The 18,399-nt window shown below is 52.6% G+C and overlaps 1 protein-coding gene across 7 annotated transcripts in view; it reads right to left on the reverse strand.

The window, feature by feature from the left end:
• Positions 1-18,399, reverse strand: part of LOC119962778 (potassium/sodium hyperpolarization-activated cyclic nucleotide-gated channel 1-like) — a 411,953-nt gene that overhangs the window by 56,046 nt on the left and 337,508 nt on the right. The window lies entirely within an intron of this gene.

The following is an 18,399-nucleotide window of genomic DNA, read 5'->3' on the forward strand; positions in this document are numbered from 1 at the left end:
TCCTCCGGGCAGATTGGGAGCTGCTGGTATGCAGACTTCAGATCCACCGTGGAGAAGAGCCGATACTGGGCGATCTGATTTACCATGTCTGCAATCCTGGATAGGGGTTACGCGTCGAGGAGCGTAAATCTATTTATGGTCTGACTAGTCGACCACCATACGGAATTTTTCCCCGGTCTTAACGACCACCACCTGAGCTCTCCAGGGACTATTGCTGGCCTCTATAACCCCCTCACTGAGTAGCCTTCGGACCTCTGCTCTGATAAATACCCTATCCTACAGGCTGTACCGCCTGTTACAAGTGGCTACAGGTTTACAGTCCTTAGTGAGATTGCCAAAGAGAGGAGGGGGAGGGATTCGCAGCGTAGCGAGGCTGCAGATCGTGAGTGGGGGCAGGGGCCCTCCGAAGCTGAGGGTGAGGCTCTTGAGGTTACACTGGAAGTCTAGGCCTAATAAGAGTGGCGCGCAGAGTTCGGGCAAAACGTAGAATTTAAACTTCGAGTAATTAGTGCCTCGGATTGTGTGTCGCGGCGGTGCGCCCCTGGATCTGGACCGAGTGGGAGCCTGAAGCGAGCGCGATAGTTTGCTGTGCGGGGAAAACGGAGAGCGAACAGCGTCTTACCAGATCTGGGTGTATGAAGCTCTCTGTGCTCCCAGAGTCGAAGAGGCATGGCGTTTTGTACCCGTTGATATGGACCTCTGCCATCGAGTTTCATAGGTTCTTCGGTCGGAATTGGTCTAGGGTGACCGCGCTGAGTTGCGGGTAGTCGGCGGCTCGATCAGCTGTGCTGGATTGGCCCCGTGATGACTGCCCTCTGCGTTCGTAGTCTTGTTCAAATTCCTCCGCTGAGTTGTCAGAGCACAGAGATGCCAATCGGGCCCATGGATCGCACGTGGCGGGTGGCGAGGAAGATGGCGTCCAAGATGGCGGCCCCCATGAGTCGCACGTGGCCGGCCGCATGGTGGAGGTTTTCCAAGATGGTGGCCCCCTTGAATCGCACGTGGCTGGAGGGGACGGAGTCGGGGCATAGGCCGCAGCGTTTCGGGCCCCGTGGGGCTGAGAGTGCGGGGAGCGGTTACTGCGAGTCGCTGGGGAGTTGGAAGCTGGGGCCCTTTTTGCGAGGGGCACTCTAGCGTAATGCCCTTTTCTTTTCTTTTTAATTAATTTTTATTGGAATTTTTTGAAAAATATATATCAACAAAACAATTATAACAATAATAATAATAAACACCCCCGGCACCCATAACAACGCATATAACAACCCCCCCCCAACCTCAATAAACAACAAAATAAATTAACAATAAGCAAATTAACTTAAACACTATCCCCCTAAACCACCCCCCCCCCTCTTTCCCCCCCGGGTTGCTGCTGCTGCTGACCTAGTACCTTATCGTTGAGCCAGAAAGTCGAGGAAAGGCTGCCACCTCCTAAAGAACCCTTGTACCAACCCCCTCAGGGCGAACTTGACCCTCTCCAACTTAATGAATCCCGCCGTGTCATTAATCCAGGTCTCCACACTCGGAGGTTTCGCATCTTTCCACTGCAGCAAGATCCTCCGCCGGGCTACTAGGGACGCAAAGGCCAAGGCATTGGCCTCTTTCGCCTCCTGCACTCCCGGCTCCACCCCAACCCCAAATATCGCGAGTCCCCAGCCTGGATCCCACCACCCTCGACACCGTCCCCGCAACCCCCTTCCAGAACTCCTCCAGTGCCGGGCATGCCCAGAACATATGGGCATGGTTCGCTGGACTCCCTGAACACCTGACACACCTGTCTTCGCCCCCCAAGAACCTACTCATCCTAGCTCCGGACATGTGGGCCCGGTGCAGCACCTTGAACTGGATGAGACTAAGCCTCGCGCATGAAGAGGAGTTCACCCTCTCCAGGGCGTCCACCCATGTCCCCTCCTCAATCTGCTCCCCCAGCTCCACCTCCCACTTAGCCTTCAGCTCCTCTACCGACGCCTCCCCCACCTCCTGCATTACCTGGTAGATGTCAGACACCTTCCCATCCCCGACCCACACCCTCGAAAGCACCCTAGCCCTTAGCCCCCGCGGGGGCAGCAAAGGGAACCCCTCCACCTGTCGCCTAGCAAACGCCTTGACCTGAAGGTACCTTAACATATTCCCCGGGGAGGAGCTCAAACTTCTCCTCCAGTTCACCAAGGCTCGCGAACCTCCCGTCAATAAACAGGTCTCCCAACTTCCTGATGCCCGCCCTGTGCCACCCCAGGAACCCGCTATCCATTTTTCCTGGGACAAACCGGTGGTTCCGCCGCAGCGGGGCCTCCACCGAGCCCCCCACTTCCCCCTGTGTCGCCTCCACTGCCCCCAAATTTTGAGAGTAGCCGCCACCACCGGGCTCGTGGTGTACCTCGTTGGAGGGAGCGGCAACGGAGCCGTTACCAGTGCCTTCAGGCTCGTGCCTCCGCAGGACGCCATCTCCATCCTTTTCCATGCTGCCCCCTCCCCCTCCATTACCCACTTGCATACGATCGAGACATTAGCCGCCCAATAGTACCCAGAAAGGTTGGGCAGCGCCAGCCCCCCTCTATCCCTGCCCCGCTCCAAAAAGACCCTCCTTACCCTCGGAGTCCCGTGCGCCCAAACAAATCCCAGAATGCTGCTGTTCACCCTCCTAAAAAAGGCCCTCGGAACAAAACTGTGGAGGCACTGAAACAAAAACAAAAACCTCGGGAGCACCGTCATTTTAACGGACTGTACTCTACCCGCCAACGACAACAGCAGCATGTCCCACCTTTGAAATTCCTCCTCCATCTGCTCCACCAACCTAGTAAAATTGAGCTTGTGCAGAGTCCCCCAGCTCCTAGCCACCTGAACCCCCAGGTACCTAAAACTCCTCACTGCCCTCTTTAGCGGGAGCCTACCAGTCCCCTCCTCCTGATCTCCCGGGTGTACGACAAACAGCTCACTCTTGCCCAGGTTCAATTTATATCCCGAGAAACTCCCGAACTCAGCAAGAATCTCCATCGCCTCCGGCATTCCCCCCACCGGGTCTGCTACATACAGCAGCAAGTCATCCGCATACAGCGACACTCGGTGCTCCTCCCCACCTCGCACCAAACCCCTCCACCTCCTCGACTCCCTGAGAGCCATGGCAAGAGGCTCTATTGCCAGCGTAAAAAGCAAGGGGGACAGGGGGCACCCCTGCCTCGTCCCACGGTGGAGCCTGAAGTACTCGGACCTCCTCCCATTTGTCGCTACACTCGCCATCGGGGCCTCGTACAGCAACCTCACCCATTTAATAAACCCCACCCCAAACCCGAACCTCTCCAACACCTCCCACAAGTACCCCCTCTCAACCCTGTCAAAGGCCTTCTCCACATCCAATGCCACCACAATCTCCGCCTCTCCTTCTGCTGCCAGCATCATTATCACATTTAGCAGCCTTCGCACGTTAGTGTTCAGCTGCCTCCCCTTCACAAAACCCGTCTGATCTCCATGTATAACCCCCGGCACACAGTCCTCTATTCTAGTGGCCAAGATCTTCGCTAGCAACTTGGCGTCTACATTCAGCAGTGAAATCGGCCTGTATGAACCGCACTGCAAGGGGTCCTTATCACGCTTCAGGATCAGGGAGATTAGTGCCCGAGACATCGTCGGGGGCAGAACACCCCCCTCCCATGCTTCGTTAAAGGTCCTGACCAACAGGGGGCCCAGCAGGTCCGCATATTTCTTATAAAATTCAACCGGGAACCCATCCGGTCCTGGCCCCTTCCCCGACTGCATGTGGCCAATCTCACTGACCAGCTCCTCCAACTCAATCGGCGCCCCCAGTCCCTCCACCTGGTCCTCCTGCACCCTTGGAAATCGGAGCCTGTCCAAAAAACTCTCCATTCCCCCTCCCACCTTCGGCGGCTCCGACCGGTACAGTTCCCTATAGAAGTCCCTAAAGACCTCATTGACCTCTGCCCCCTGCCGCACCACATTCCCATCTCTATCCTTCACTCCACCAATCTCTCTAGCCGCATCCCGCTTACGCAGCTGGTGCGCCAGCATCCTGCTCGCCTTCTCTCCATACTCATAGACCGCTCCCTGCGCCTTCCTCCACTGTGTCTCCGCCTTTCTGGTGGTCAATAAATCAAACTTGGCCTGCAAGTTACGCCGCTCCCCCAGCAATCCCTCCTCCCGGGCCTCCGCGTACCTCCTGTCCACACTCATCAGCTCCTCCACCAGTCTCTCCCTCTCCCTCCTCTCCCCCCTCTCCCTATGGGCTCGGATGGAGATCAGCTCCCCCCTAATCACTGCCTTCAGAGCCTCCCACACCATCCCCACCTGGACCTCCCCAGTATCATTGACCTCGAGGTACCTCTCGATACATCCCCGAACCCTCCTACACACCTCCTCATCAGCCAACAACCCCACGTCCAGACGCCAAAGCGGGCGCTGGTCCCGCACCTCCCCCATCTCCAGATCCACCCAATGCGGAGCATGGTCCAAAATCGCGATAACCGAATATTCGGCCTCCTCCACCCTCGGAACCAGTCCCCTGCTCAAAACAAAGAAATCAATGCGGGAATAAACCCTGTGCACATGGGAGAAAAAAAGAGTACTCCCGAGCCCTCGGCCTCCCGAACCTCCAGGGAACCACTCCTCTCATCTGGTCCATAAACCCCCTCAACACCTTGGCCGCAGTGACTCTCTCTCTCTCTCCCCACACAGCAGTGACTCTCTCTCTCTCCCACACAGCAGTGATTCTCTCTCTCTCTCTCCCCCACACAGCAGTGACTCTCTCTCTCTCTCTCCCCCCACACAGCAGTGACTCTCTATTTCCCCGTCACAGCACAGCAGTGACTCTCTCTGTGTCCCCCCCCCCCCCCCAACACAGCACGGCACAACAGCCTTCCCCCATGCATATTTTTCCAAAGCTCATTTGTTGCCATCAGTGTTGCTACCCCTCCAATCGCAGACTGCTTCTCCCCCACATTTGCTACTGATTGGTTCACAGCTGGGCATCATCCGAACTGCGATTCACATGTTGGACAAGCCTATATTGAACTATTTACATTACATTCCCACTACTTATTAGCATCAAGTACTGTTTACACTTCTATCTATCTAACACCAATCTTCCCACACCCCCACGTCACTGTCACAAAAGGTGTCAATCCACCACAGTGTTCTCTTGTAGAGTGTGTCGGACAGTTGTGTTTGGTTATCTTCTCCCTTGAAGACAACACATTGGTGTAGTGGGATAGCAGCTCATGCCAACTGCTCTGAGACTTTGACACAATACGATGACCTGAATGTAAAGGCAACGAAGACTAATCAAGGAAAAACTGACTCAAAACCGTGAGGACTTGAATTATCAAACCCCTTGAAAAGGAGGACAATGAACTGAAATTAATTTCATAGAAAGCCACTCTGTTGTATTCAACCGCTACAGAAACACGAAAAGAGGAGTGAAACCAGACGGACCACCTGGCATCAACAATCAACCGGTACCGACAATGGCAGACCCAGCCCTGTCGACACTGCTAAGTCCTCCTGACTAACATCTGGGGTCTTGTGCTAAAGTCGGGAGAGCTGTCTCACAGACTAGTTAAGCAACAGCCTGACTTAGTCATACTCACAGAATCACGCCTTACAGACAATGTCCCAGACACCACTATCACCAATCCTGGGTATGTCCTGTCTCACTGGCAAGACATGCCCAGCAGAGGTGGAGGCACAGTGGTATTCAGTTGGGAGGGAGTTACCCTGGGAGTCCTCAATACTGACTTTGTACCACATGAAGTCTCATGGCTTCAGGTTAAACATGGACAAGGAAATCTCCTGCTGATTACCATGTACCGTCCACCATCAGCTGATGAATCAGTATGCCTCCATGTTGAGCACCACTTGGAGGAAGCACAGAGAGTGGCAAGGAGACATAGAATATACTCTGGGTGGGGGACTTCAATGTCCATCACCAAGTGTGGCTCGGGAATACCATCACAGACCGAGCTGGCCAGGTCTGAAAGGACATAGCCTCTAGACTGGGACCACAGCAGGTGGTGTGGAATCCGACAAGAGATAAAAACATACTTGACCTCATCCTCATCAACCTGTCTGCTGAAGATGCATCTGTCCATGACAGTATTGCTAAAAATGACCACCGCTCAATCCTTGTGGAGACAAAGTCCCGTCTTCACATTGAGGATACCCTCCATCATGTTGTGTGGCACTACCACTGTGCTAAATGAGACTGACTACAAATAGATCTAGTAACTGAAAACTGGGTATCCATGAGGCGCTGTGAACATCAGCAACAGCAGAACTATATTCAACCACAACCTGCAAACTCATAGCCTGGCATATAAACCACTCTACCATTACCATCAAGCCAGGGGATCAACCCTTGCTCAGTGAAGACTGCAGGAGGGCACGCCAGGAGCAACACCAAGCATACCTAGGTGTCAATCTGGTGAAGCTACAACGCAGGACTACTTATGTGTCAAACAGCATAAGCAGCAAGTAATAGGCAGAGCTATGCGATTCCATGACAAACAAATCAGATTTAAGCTCTGCAGTCCTGCTGTATCCAGCCGTAAATGGTGGTGGACAATTCAACAACTCACTGGAGGAGGAGCCTCCGCAAATATCCCCATCTTCAATGATGGAGGAGGAGCCCAGCACATCTGTACAAGGCTGAAGCATTTGCAACAATCTTCAACCAGATGTGTTGAGTGGATGATCCATCTCGGTCTCCTCCCGAGGTCCCCAGCATCACAGATGTCAGTCTTCAGCCAATATGATTCACTCCATGTGATATCAAAAAACGGCTGAAGGTACTGGATACTGCAAAGGCTATGGGCCCCGACAATATTCCGGCAATAGTACTGAAGACTTGAGCTCCAGAATAGGTGCCAGGAGTTTGGCGACTAGAGGATTTTCACAGTAACTTCATTGCAGTGTGAATATAAGGCTACTTGTGACAATAATAAAAAATTATTATTATTGCCGCATGCTTAGCCAAGCTGTTCCAGTACAGCTACAATACTGGCATCTACCCGACAATGTGGAAAATTGCCCAGCTTTTTCTGCACACATCAAACAGGACAAATCCAACCCAGCCAATTATCACCCTATCGGCTACTCTCCATTATCAGCAAAGTGATGGAAGGAGCCATCAACAGTGCTCTCAAGCGGCACTTACTCAGCAACAATCTGCTTACAGATGCTCTGTTTGGGTTCTGCCAGGGTCACTCAGCTCCTGACCTGGATTTCAGAGATGAGGTGAGAGTAACTGCCCTTGACAGCAAGGCAGCATTTGACCGAGTATGGCATCAAGGAGCCCTCGCTAAACTGGAGTCAATGTGAATCAGTGGGGAAATCTCTCTGCTGGTTGCAGTCATACCTGACATAGAGGAACATGGTTGGTGGTTGGAGGTCAATCATCATAGCTCCATGACATCACTGCAGGAATTCCTCAGATTATTGTCCTAGGATCAATCATCTTCAACTGCTTCATCAATGACCTTCCTTCCATCAGAAGGTCAGAAGTGGTGATGTTTGCGAATGACTGCACAATGTTCAGTACCATTCGTGACTCCTCAGAAAATGAAGCAGTCCATGCCCAAAAACAGCAAGGCTTGGCCAATATCTAGGCTTGGGCTGGCAAGTGGCAAGTTAAGTTCACATCACACAAGTTCTAGGCAATGACCATCTCCTACAGGAGAGGATCTAACCATCACCCCTTGACATTCAATGGCATTACCATTGCTCAATCCCCCATAATCAACATCCTGGGGTTACCATTGATCAGAAACTGAACTGGACTAGTCATATTAATACAATGGTTATCAGGCCAGGTCAAAGGCTCGGAATCCTACGGCAAGTAACTCACCTCCTGACCCCCAAAAGCCTGTCCAACATCTACAAGGCACAAGTCAGGAGTGTAATGGAATACTTTCTATTTGCTTGGATGAGTACAGCTCCAATGACACTCATGAAGCTCAACACCATCCAGAACAAAGCCGCCCTCTTGATTGCTACTCCTTCCATAAATATTCAATCCCTTCACCACCGACGAACAGTAGCAGCCGTTGGCACCATCTACAAGATGCACTGCAGTAACTCGCCAAGGTTCCTGAGGCAACACCTTCCAAACCCACAACCACTACCATTTAGAAGTAGCAGCAGATACCTGGGAAACCCACCACCTGGAGGTTCCCCTACAACTCACTCACTACCAAACCTGTCCGTTTCTTCACTGTCGCCAGTTCAAAGTCCTGGAACTCCCTTCCTAACAACACTGTGGGTGCACCTACACATCAGGAACTGCAGCGGTTCAAGAAGGCAGCTCATCATCACCTTCTGAACAGCAAATAAGGATGGGCAATAAATTCTGCTCTAACCAGTGACGCCGACATCCCGTAAATGAATTTTTAAAAAGTGTTTTGCATTGCATGAACTGTGTAAAATGTCCGGACTTGCCACTGAGAAAGGATTTGACTCCCTCTGCTGGGCAGTCTTAGCAGCAAAGCTATTTTTTGGTACTGCATCTGGAACAGGTGGGAGCATCTAAAATAGGTGCAAGGATTATTCCCACCCCTCCAGCATTTTTGTTGGGCTTTTTATGGACTTCTTGATTGGCAGGGCTCCCAACTTTGAGCCTCTATACAGAATTGATCCCTCCTGAGTCTTGACGCCTCCCAGAAGTACACTTATCTCTGCTGTAGCCGCTCCACCGACCTGGCAAAACTGTTTCGCCTTCTCTGATGTTAAATCCTCCCTACATTGTACAAGGTCCAACAATGCATTGTCAAGCACACTGATTACAATGCGGTTGTGAATTAGCTCATGCTTTTTAGCTCCACAGCCACAACTACTGTCCTGTTGATTCAAGTTGTTAACAAATAAATCAATGGATTCACCAGCCTTTGGCTCCTTTGGTTGAATATTGCCTCTTCAATGATCAGTTTCTTCGTTGGCTGAAGTAATGATTGAAGGTCCTGAAAGCCGCCTTGAAGGGCGTTGAGGTCCCCTTGTTTCACACGGACATCTACAGCTATGGACCCAATCGTTTATAAAAGTGTGCAGATCAGGGGCTGGATTCTCAGTCCTCCCGCCGGGTCGGAGAATCGCCGGGGGCGGCGTGAATCCCGCCTCCGCCGTCTCCTGAAGTCTCCGGCACCAGAGATTCGGGGGGAGGCGGGAATCGCGCCGCGCCTGTCGGCCCGACGCCGGAGTGGTTCACGCCATTCCATCCCGCCGGGACCCCCCGCCCCGCCGGGTCGGGGAGAAGCCCGGCCCTGGTGTTTCTGTGCCTTCTCTTGTAAAGCCTGAAAATGTTGGGTACCTGTCAAATTGTTGCCGCTGATGTTCTCATCGTTGTCCTTGCTGCGGACCCTCAATATGTTGGAAGGGTTGTGGAAGTGACGGTGGCTGTTCAATAGCTGCTGATGTTCTATGCCTTTCACCGTCCCCTACCAAGGGTTTTATTTTTGTTCTTCTTCATTGAGAAGTTGAGCTGCTCCAAGTTCTTCACCCATGGGTTACCAATCTGTGGTCTCTGTTGCTTAAACTGTAGCCTTCAGCTCTGTCTATGCATTCTCATGAGGTTTTACTTACTCTTTGAGTGACTTGCAGATAGTCAAATATCACTTTTTCTTGAAACTATTTATTTACACTATTTCTGAAGTCCTCGTGGTAAGTATATTGTTTCCAGGACACAGCCTGTTCTGCGTCTTGCTGTCTTGGGAGTCTCTAGGTCCATCTGACACTGATGTCATGCTTAAATCATCATTATCTAATTAACATAACCATTAACCCTTTACTCTACATGAGCCACAGCTGACAGGGAATTCCTTTTATTTTTTATTCTATCTTGACCCCCTTCCCTTTTTCAAGCAGTGGGACAAGGTGCAGCAAAGAAAAGAGAAAGAAAAATGGAGTGCAGCAGTGAGAACCAAAAAGGTTTGTGATTGTAAACTGTTCCCCAACTGAAGGCACTTTTTTTCTCTCACCAGGTCTGCTGCTGCTTAATATTTGAGATCAAATGTTCTTTTTGCACATTTGTTAAACATTTTGAATTGGATTTTGGAGTGAGTGGTGGAGGGATATGGCATTCGCCGTTCATCACATTTACAGACTTTGGGCGGGATTCTCCGTGAACAGGTGGGGCGGGCCACTCTGGCGCTGAGGAGTGGCGTGAACCACTCCGGCGTTGGTCCGCCTCGAAGGTGCGGAATCCTCCACACATTCAGGGGCTGGGCCGGCGCCAGAGTGTCTGACGGCGCGCCAGCCGGTGTGGAAGGGCTTTCCGCCATGTCAACCGGCGCCGAAGGGTCTCCGCCGGCCGGCGCGAGTTGGCACATGCGCGGGAGTGCCAGCGTGTGCTGGCGTCATCCCAGTGCATGTGCAGGGGGGTTCTTCTCCGCACCGGCCATGGCGGAGGTTGACAGCGGCCGGTGCGGAGGGAAAGACTGCCCCCAAGGTACAGGCCCGCCCACGGATTGGTGGACCCCAATCGCGGGCCAGGCCAACTTGGGGGCACTCCCCGGGGATAGATCCCCCTTCCTCCCCCCCCCCCCGAGGACTCTGCAGGTCGCCCGTGGAGCCAGGTCCCACCGGTAAGAACCTGTTGTGATTTATGCCGGCGGGATCCGCCGAAAATGGGCAGCCACTCGGCCCATTGCGGGCCGGATAATCACCGGGGGGGGGGGGGGGGGCCGCTGCTAGCGGCCACCGACTGGCGCGGTGCAGTTTCCGCCCCTGCTAAAACCCCGACACCGGAGGGGGCGGGATTCACTCTGCCCCTGGCGATTCTCCGACCTGTCGAGGGGGCGGAGAATCCCACCCTTTACCTTTGCTCTCAAGCAGCAACTTGAAATTGATTTAATTATAATGAATTAACTTACCAACTTATCAATTCACATACGCTCTTTTTACCCACTAATTCCCTCTTCCCAGATCTCCTCGGAACTTTCTACATTCAGCTTGGTTTTCCACTGTATTATGCAAGATTAGTCATTAGCCTTCTTTTTCTGTCCCGTTTTATTCTTCACTCTATTTTTATTGATGTCTCCCAGTCCTTTGCACACCTGAATATTTTACCCTGCTGCTCATTGCAAGGTAAAATTAGTTGAAATCCTCCCCCCACAGCACTATTTAACTTCCTCACAGGACATTGGACCAGCCTTGTTGAGTTATGACCCATCTACCTTGAGCATGTTCCACTTCTGCAAAACTCATTTCAAAGTTCCAGTGGCCTCAAGTCCTCCGTCCTGCATTATCTCCCACAGTTGCACATTAAACTGTTTTAACAACTATTCCTGTACTCACTAGCACATGGTGTTGGAGTAATCCAGAGAGCTGGCGGTTAAATGCGGCAGGATTCTGTCAGCCCAGTGAAGCGATTCCCCGTCCGTGCTGCTCTACGCGCCCCCCCCCCCTCCACCCGGCAGTGGAAGGGTCCGGGGGCGTCCTGTGGGGGGGGGGGGGGGGGGTCCAACCCGTGGGGGGTGGGTCCTCCGTTGTGGCCTGGCCTGCGATCAGGGCCCACCAATCGGCGGGCCAGCCTCTGTGGCTGGGGGCCTCCTTTCTTCTGCACTGGCCTCTGTAGCCCTGCGCAATGTTGCATTGGGGCCAGCGTGGAGAAGGGAGCCTCTGCGCATGCGCGTGTTGGCGCCGGTGCCACTGTGCATGCGCGCACTGGTGTCAGTGCCACTGCGCATGCGTGGACCCCTTGGTACCCAGTTGATGCCAGGATCAGCAGCTGGAGCCGCAGGGTCACTCCAGTGCTGTGCTGGTCCCCTGTAGGGGATAGAATTGCTGATCCTGAGGCCATGTTGACGCCGTTGGGAAACGCAACGGCGTTTCCGATGGCGGCAACTCATCCTCAGGATCAGAGAATCCTGCCCATGGCGAGCAGGGTTGGAGGAGATGGCCCAAAAATCAGTTCTACGCCATTCTAAATTTCCCATGGGATCTTCTAATGGTGCCCGCCATGGTGGATTGGGAGACCTGCTGGATGCCAATGTGAAAGTCATTTGCATCCTGCTAATGGAATGCAGATAAAGGACCAACCACCCATGGCCAATTCTCCATGATGCCCATGGGAAAACACACTAGTGTGCAACACGTCTGGATCAACTGGTGTTGGATCTCAACTGAGGCTGTCTTTGGAGTTCAGGACAGAGGTTGCAGGAAACCTGGACCCCTGAACACCACAGCAGTGAGTGGGGGTGCATCCACTGGACCTTCCAGATTCGGTGTCCATCGGGACATCTATTTCAGGGTCTTAGAATATTCCTGGAGATCCATCTTCTTTCTCAGGAAGTCATTCTTCTTTCTTTAATAGTGGGTCAATCATGTAGGGAGCTTTTTCAATATGGCGTCTGGATTGGATGGTCAATCACACGCCATTAGGCCTGCCCCACCATGGAGTATGGCACAAAGGACCTGGTTGCATAATTAATTAGGGCGGGGCCATAAGATTTGGCATGTTTTCCCGCCAGTCTCTGCAACAGGAAACACTCTGCATTTCCGCTCCTGCCACGGGATTTGATCCTCAAATATGATAATTCCGCCCCTGCTCTTTAATATGTTCACCATCTTCTGAAACCCTGTCTGCAGGATCTCAAAACGTTCTATCTACTCATGTTTATACGTTTTTAGTTTAGTACACCCTTAATCCTACCTACTATTCGATTATTTATGTAGACATGGGGCTGGATTCACCGGTCGCCGATGCCAAAATTGTGTTCGGCGAACGGCTGGAAAATCACATTTCCCAACCGAATCGGGGACGGTGCTGCTTTTGCGTAAAATGTCACTGTTCCCACGCCGACGTGGGACATTTGGGTGGATTCTCCAATCCAGCGCCGGGTCGGAAAATCGGTGGTGGTTGGGGAGGGGGGGGGGGGGGGCATGAACCCCGCCACGCTGCTCCGACGATACTCCAATCAGTGCGCCCCCCCCCCCCCAGCGATTCTCCACGCTCGACGGGCCGAGTGCCCTCAGGGTTCCGCCGAGTCCCGCCGGCGTCGTTCGCGTGTGGTCTGACCTGGCACGACCTCAGCTTTCTGGCTGCGGTGGTCGTGCTGGTGCAGAGAGGGTTGATCCGATTTTGGGGGGGCCTCCACCATGGCCAGGTCCGCGATCAGGGGATACCTAATGGTGCACGGGCTAATTCCGGGGGGGGGCGCCTATGTTCCTCCACGCCGTGCCCTTGTAGGTCTCCACCATGTTGCAAGGAGGCCAGCACAGAGATGGCAACCCACGTGCCTGCACGAATCTGCGCCAGCCGTGGCGTGCATATGCAGGACCGCGCCAGCAGAGGGCAGTAGAGCGGAGCTACTGATTGGCTGTTGCGGGGGAAATTTGCATACGTGCATTGCAGTCAGCGGGACTTGAAGGTAGTTTGTGGAGGAGCTGTTGTCAAGTGACAGTTACGGCAGGTAGAAGTAGAAAGAAGTTGAACCATGACGTCACAGCCTGCAGGAGAAGCGGCCTTCAGGTTTTCGTCGGGAGCAGTGGCGAGGGGTAAGTATTGTGATTGGTAAGTAGAATCCTTATTCCTTTCACTTATTAATTATTTGATATTATATTTGTAGTCAGTTAAGGTAAAGGGTAAAAATGGCAGGAGATCCCAGACCCGTGATATGCTCCTCATGCTCAATGTGGGAGTTCAGGTACGTGGCTGATGCCCCTGACTCCTTCATGTGCAGGAAGTGTGTCCAGCTGCAGCTCCTGTTAGACCGCATGACGGCTCTGCAGCTGCAGATGGACTCACTTTGGAGCATCCGCGATGCTGAGGAGGTCGTGGATAGCACGTTCAGTGAGTTGATCACACCACAGATTAGGATTGGTGAAGGAGGCAGGGAATGGGTGACCAAAGGCAGAGAAAGAGCAGGAAGGCAGTGCAGGTGTCCCATGCGGTCATCTCCCTCCAAAACAGGTATACCGTTTTGGATACTGTTGGGGGAGATGACTCACCAGTGGTAGGCAGTAGTAGCCAGGTTCATGGCACCGTGGCTGGCTCTGCTGCACAGAAGGGCAGGAACAAGACTGGCAGGGCTATAGTCATAGGGGATTCAATCGTATGGGGAGTAGACAGGCATTTCTGTGGTCGAAAACGAGACTCCCGCATGGTATGTTGCCTCCTGGGTGCACGGGTCAGCGATGTCTCAGATCGGCTGCAGGACATACTGAAGGGGGAGGGTGAACAGCCAGTTATCAAGGTGCATATAGGCACCAACGATATAGGTAAAAATGGGATGAGGTCCTACAATCAGAATTTTGGGAGTTAGGAGATAAGTTAAAAAGTAGGACCTCAAAGGTAGTAATCTCAGGATTGCTACCAGTGCCACGAGACAGTCAGAGTAGAAATTCAAGAATAGTCAGAATGAATACATGGCTTGAGACATGGTGCAGGAGGGAGGAGTTCAGATTTTTGGGACATTGGAACCGGTTCTGGGGCGGTGGGACCATTACAAATCGGATGGTCTACACCTGGGCAGGACAGGAACCAATGTCCTCGGGGGTGCTTTTACTAACACTGTTGGGGAGGTTTTAAACTAATGTGGCAGGGGGATGGGAACCAGATTAGGAAGTCAGAGGTCAGTAAAGAGGCAGCAACTAAAGCCAGTAAGGTACTAGATAATAAACTCATTGTGACTAAGGGGAAGAGTAGACAGGGATGAGATGATGAACGCAAAGGGACAGGTGGTCTGAGGTGCATTTGTTTTAGTACAAGAAGTGGCAGCACGGTAGCATTGTGGATAGAACAATTGCTTCACAGCTCCAGGGTCCCAGGTTCGATTCCAGTTTGGGTCACTGTCTGTGCGGAGTCTGCACATCCTCCCCGTGTGTGCGTGGGTTTCCTCCGGGTTCTACGGTTTCCTCCCACAGTCCAAAGATGTGCAGGTTAGGTGGATTGGCCATGTTAAAATGCCCCTAGTGTCCAAAATTTCCCTCAGTGTTGGGTGGGGTTACTGGGTTATGGGGATAGGGTGGAGGTGTTGACCTTGGGTAGGGTGCTCTTTCCAAGAGCCGGTGCAGACTCGATGGGCTGAATGGCCTCCTTCTGCACTGTAAATTCTATGAAACATAATTTTCTATTAAGTGTAGCAGGTAAGGCAGATGCACTGAGGGCTTGGATTTGTACCTGGGAAAATGATGTTATTGGTATTACTGAGACTTGGTTGAGGGAAGGGCAAGACTGGCAACTAAATATCCCAGGGTATAGATGCTTCAGGAGGGATAGAGAGGGAGGTAAAAGGGGTGGAGGAGTTGCATTACTAGTCAGAGATGATATCACAGCTGTGATTAAAGAGGGCATGATGGAGGATTCGAGCACTGAGGTAATATGGATAGAGCTAAGAAATAGGAAGGGTGCAGTAACATGGTTGGACTTTACTACAGGCCTCCCAAAAGCGAGCGTGAAGTAGAGGTACAAATATGTAGACAGATTATAGAACACTGTAGGAGCAATAGGGTGGTTGTGATGGGAGATTTTAACTTCCCCAACATTGAATGGGACTCACGTAATGTTGGAGGTGTAGATGGAGCAGAATTTGTAAGGAGCATCCAGGAGAGTTTTTTTAGAGCAGTATGTAAATAGTCCAACTCGGGAAGGGGCCATACTGGGCCTGGTATTGGGTAATGATCCCAGCCAGGTGGTTGACGTTTCAGTCGGTGATTACTTTGGGAATAGCGATCACAATTTCGTAAGTTTTAGAATACTCATGGACAAAGACGAGAGTGGTCCGAAAGGAAGAGTGCTAAATTGGGGAAAGGCAGAGTATAACAAAATTCGGCAGAAGCTAGGGAATGTGGATGGGAGCAGCTGTTTGAGGGTAAATCCACATTTGAAATGTGGGAGTCTTTTAAGGAAAGGTTGATTAGAGTGCAGGACAGACATGCCCTGTGAAAATGAGATAGAAATGGCAAGATCAGGGAACCATGGATGATGGGTGGAATTGTGAGACTAGCTAAGATGAAAAAGGAAGCATACATAAGATTGAGGCGACTCAAAACTTATGAAACTTTGGAGGAATATCGGGAAAGTAGGACAAATCTCAAACGCGCAATAAAGAGGGCTAAAAGGGGCCATGAAATATCTTTGGCTAACAGGGTTAAGGAAAATCCCAAAGCCTTTTTTCGTATATAAGGAGCAAGAGGGTAACTAGAGAAAGGATTGGCCCACTCAAAGACAAAAGAGGGAATTTATGCGTGGAGTCAGAGGAAATAAATGAGATTCTTAATGAGACTTCCGGTGGCTGTGATGAAGTAAGAAGCCACACATTTGGGAGCTCCCATTTTAAAAGGACTTTGCGGCTCTTTTTAGAGCCCAAAACGGAAATTCTTCGACATCTCCCGGTGGGGGAAGGTGTGCTGAACGACTTTACCCGCAGTCCATGACTCGAACTCGGAGTGGAAAGGGGGAAAAAGCAGCAGTAGCTCCCCAGAAAAAAACGGAGGAAGGGATCCAAGATGGCCGCCGGCAGAGCTCCACAGGAGTGGAAACAGTGGGCCCAGGAGAAACTAGCTGCTCTCCTGCGGTGCTTCACAGACTTCAAGGCTGAGGTACTGAGCTCTCTGCAGGAAACAAACAGAAGGCTGTCGGATATTCAGACCACCCAGGGTGCTGCCATCAAGGAGTTGCAGCCGCAGGCCACTGAACGAGAGGAGGAGGCCGTGGTCCTCGTGAGTAAGGTGGAGGGGCACGAGGCACTCCACAAGAAGTGGCAGGAACGCTTCGAGGTGCTTGATCACCACATGAGGCGGAAAAACCTGCGGATCTTGGGCCTTGCGGAGGGGCTGGAGGGGTCGGACCTGACAACCTACGTGGCTATAATGCTGAACTCGCTAGTGGGGGCCGGGTCTTTCCATCTGCCCTTGGAGCTGGAGGGAGCACACAGAGTACTGGCCAGGAGGCCTAAGAACAATGAACCCCCGCATGCGGTGCTGGTGAGGTTCCACCGGTTCAGTGATCGGGAGTGTGTGCTGCGCTGGGCCAAGAAGGTGAAGAGCAGCAAGTGGGAGAATGGGGTAGTACGGATCTACCAGGATTGGAGTGCAGAGGTGGCTAAGCGGCTGTCCGGATTTAATCGGACGAAGGAGGTGCTTTACAGGCAAAAGATAAAGTTCGGAATGTTGCAGCCCGCGCGCCTGTGGGTAACATATTCGGACCGGCATTATTATTTCGATTCCCTGGAGGAGGCGTGGGCCTTCGTGCGGACGGAGAAACTGGACTTGAACTAGGGGTTTGGGGTTGCGGGGTCGGTTGTATTATCTTAGCGCTGGATTCTGCTGTTGCTACGTTCTTTCTTTTTTTTTGTACTTTTGCAATTTTGATATGGTTATTTATGGGGGTGTTGTTCTGCTATGTTTTTTTCTGCTGTGGGGCATTGGTTGAGTTGTGTATCTTGCGGGGAGGGTCAGGGGGGTTTGTTGTATTTTATGTCGGGTTGGGGGAATGGAGTAGAGCTGTTATTTGGGAGCTGCGTCAGAAGGGTGTGGTGGGGCAGTGCAAAAGTGCGGGCTTTCCTCTGGTTTCCCACGCTGCGGGGCTGGGGGGCGGAGACGTGACGGGGAGGCGGGGCCCTAACTGGCTGGAGCGGTGCCTGGAGGAGGGATAGATTGGGGGATGATCCCACTTTGGGAGGGGTCGGGTTATTGGCGGGAGTTTCCGGGGTCAGCAGAAGTTAACTGACCCATGGAAGTACAATGGAGGACGGTTCGCGGCTGGGAGGGTTCCTAGCCTGGGGGGGAAGGGACGGGGGGAAAGGGGAATACCGGGTTGCTGCTGGTAGGGTCAGGAAGGAGCTGGTGGGGGCTGGGGGGACAGAGGAGAGGTGTTGTCGCTGTGGGGACTGGGTCGGGCAGGGGGTGCTGGCCTGGGGCGGGCAGTCAATGGGCTATGGCTAGTCAACGGGGGAGGGGGGCGGGACGCCCTCTGATCTGGTTGGTCACCTGGAATGCGAGAGGGTTGAATGGGCCGGTGAAGCGGTCGAGGGTACTGGCTCACCTGAAGGGGCAAAAGGCAGATGTGGCAATGCTTCAGGAGACCCACCTGAAGGTGGCGGACCAGGTCCGCCTGAGGAAGGGATGGATGGGGCAGGTTTTCCACTCTGGGTTGGATGTGAAGAACCGGGGAGTGGCGATTCTGGTGGGGAAAAATGTGTTGTTTGAAGCATCGGAGGTGGTGGCGGATAAGGGGGGTAGGTATGTTATGGTTAGGGGCAGGCTACAAGGAGAGAAGGTGGTACTGGCTAGTGTGTATGCCCCAAATTGGGACGATGCGGGCTTTATGAGGCATATGTTGGGACGGGTCCCGGATCTGGAGGCGGGAGGTCTGATCATGGGGGGGGGGGGGGGGACTTTAATATGGTGTTGGATCCTTCACTGGATCGGTCCAGCTCTAGGACGGGTAGGAGGCCGGCGGCG

The sequence above is a fragment of the Scyliorhinus canicula genome, chromosome 3, assembly GCF_902713615.1.
Source record: "Scyliorhinus canicula chromosome 3, sScyCan1.1, whole genome shotgun sequence".
Taxonomy (NCBI): domain Eukaryota; kingdom Metazoa; phylum Chordata; class Chondrichthyes; order Carcharhiniformes; family Scyliorhinidae; genus Scyliorhinus; species Scyliorhinus canicula.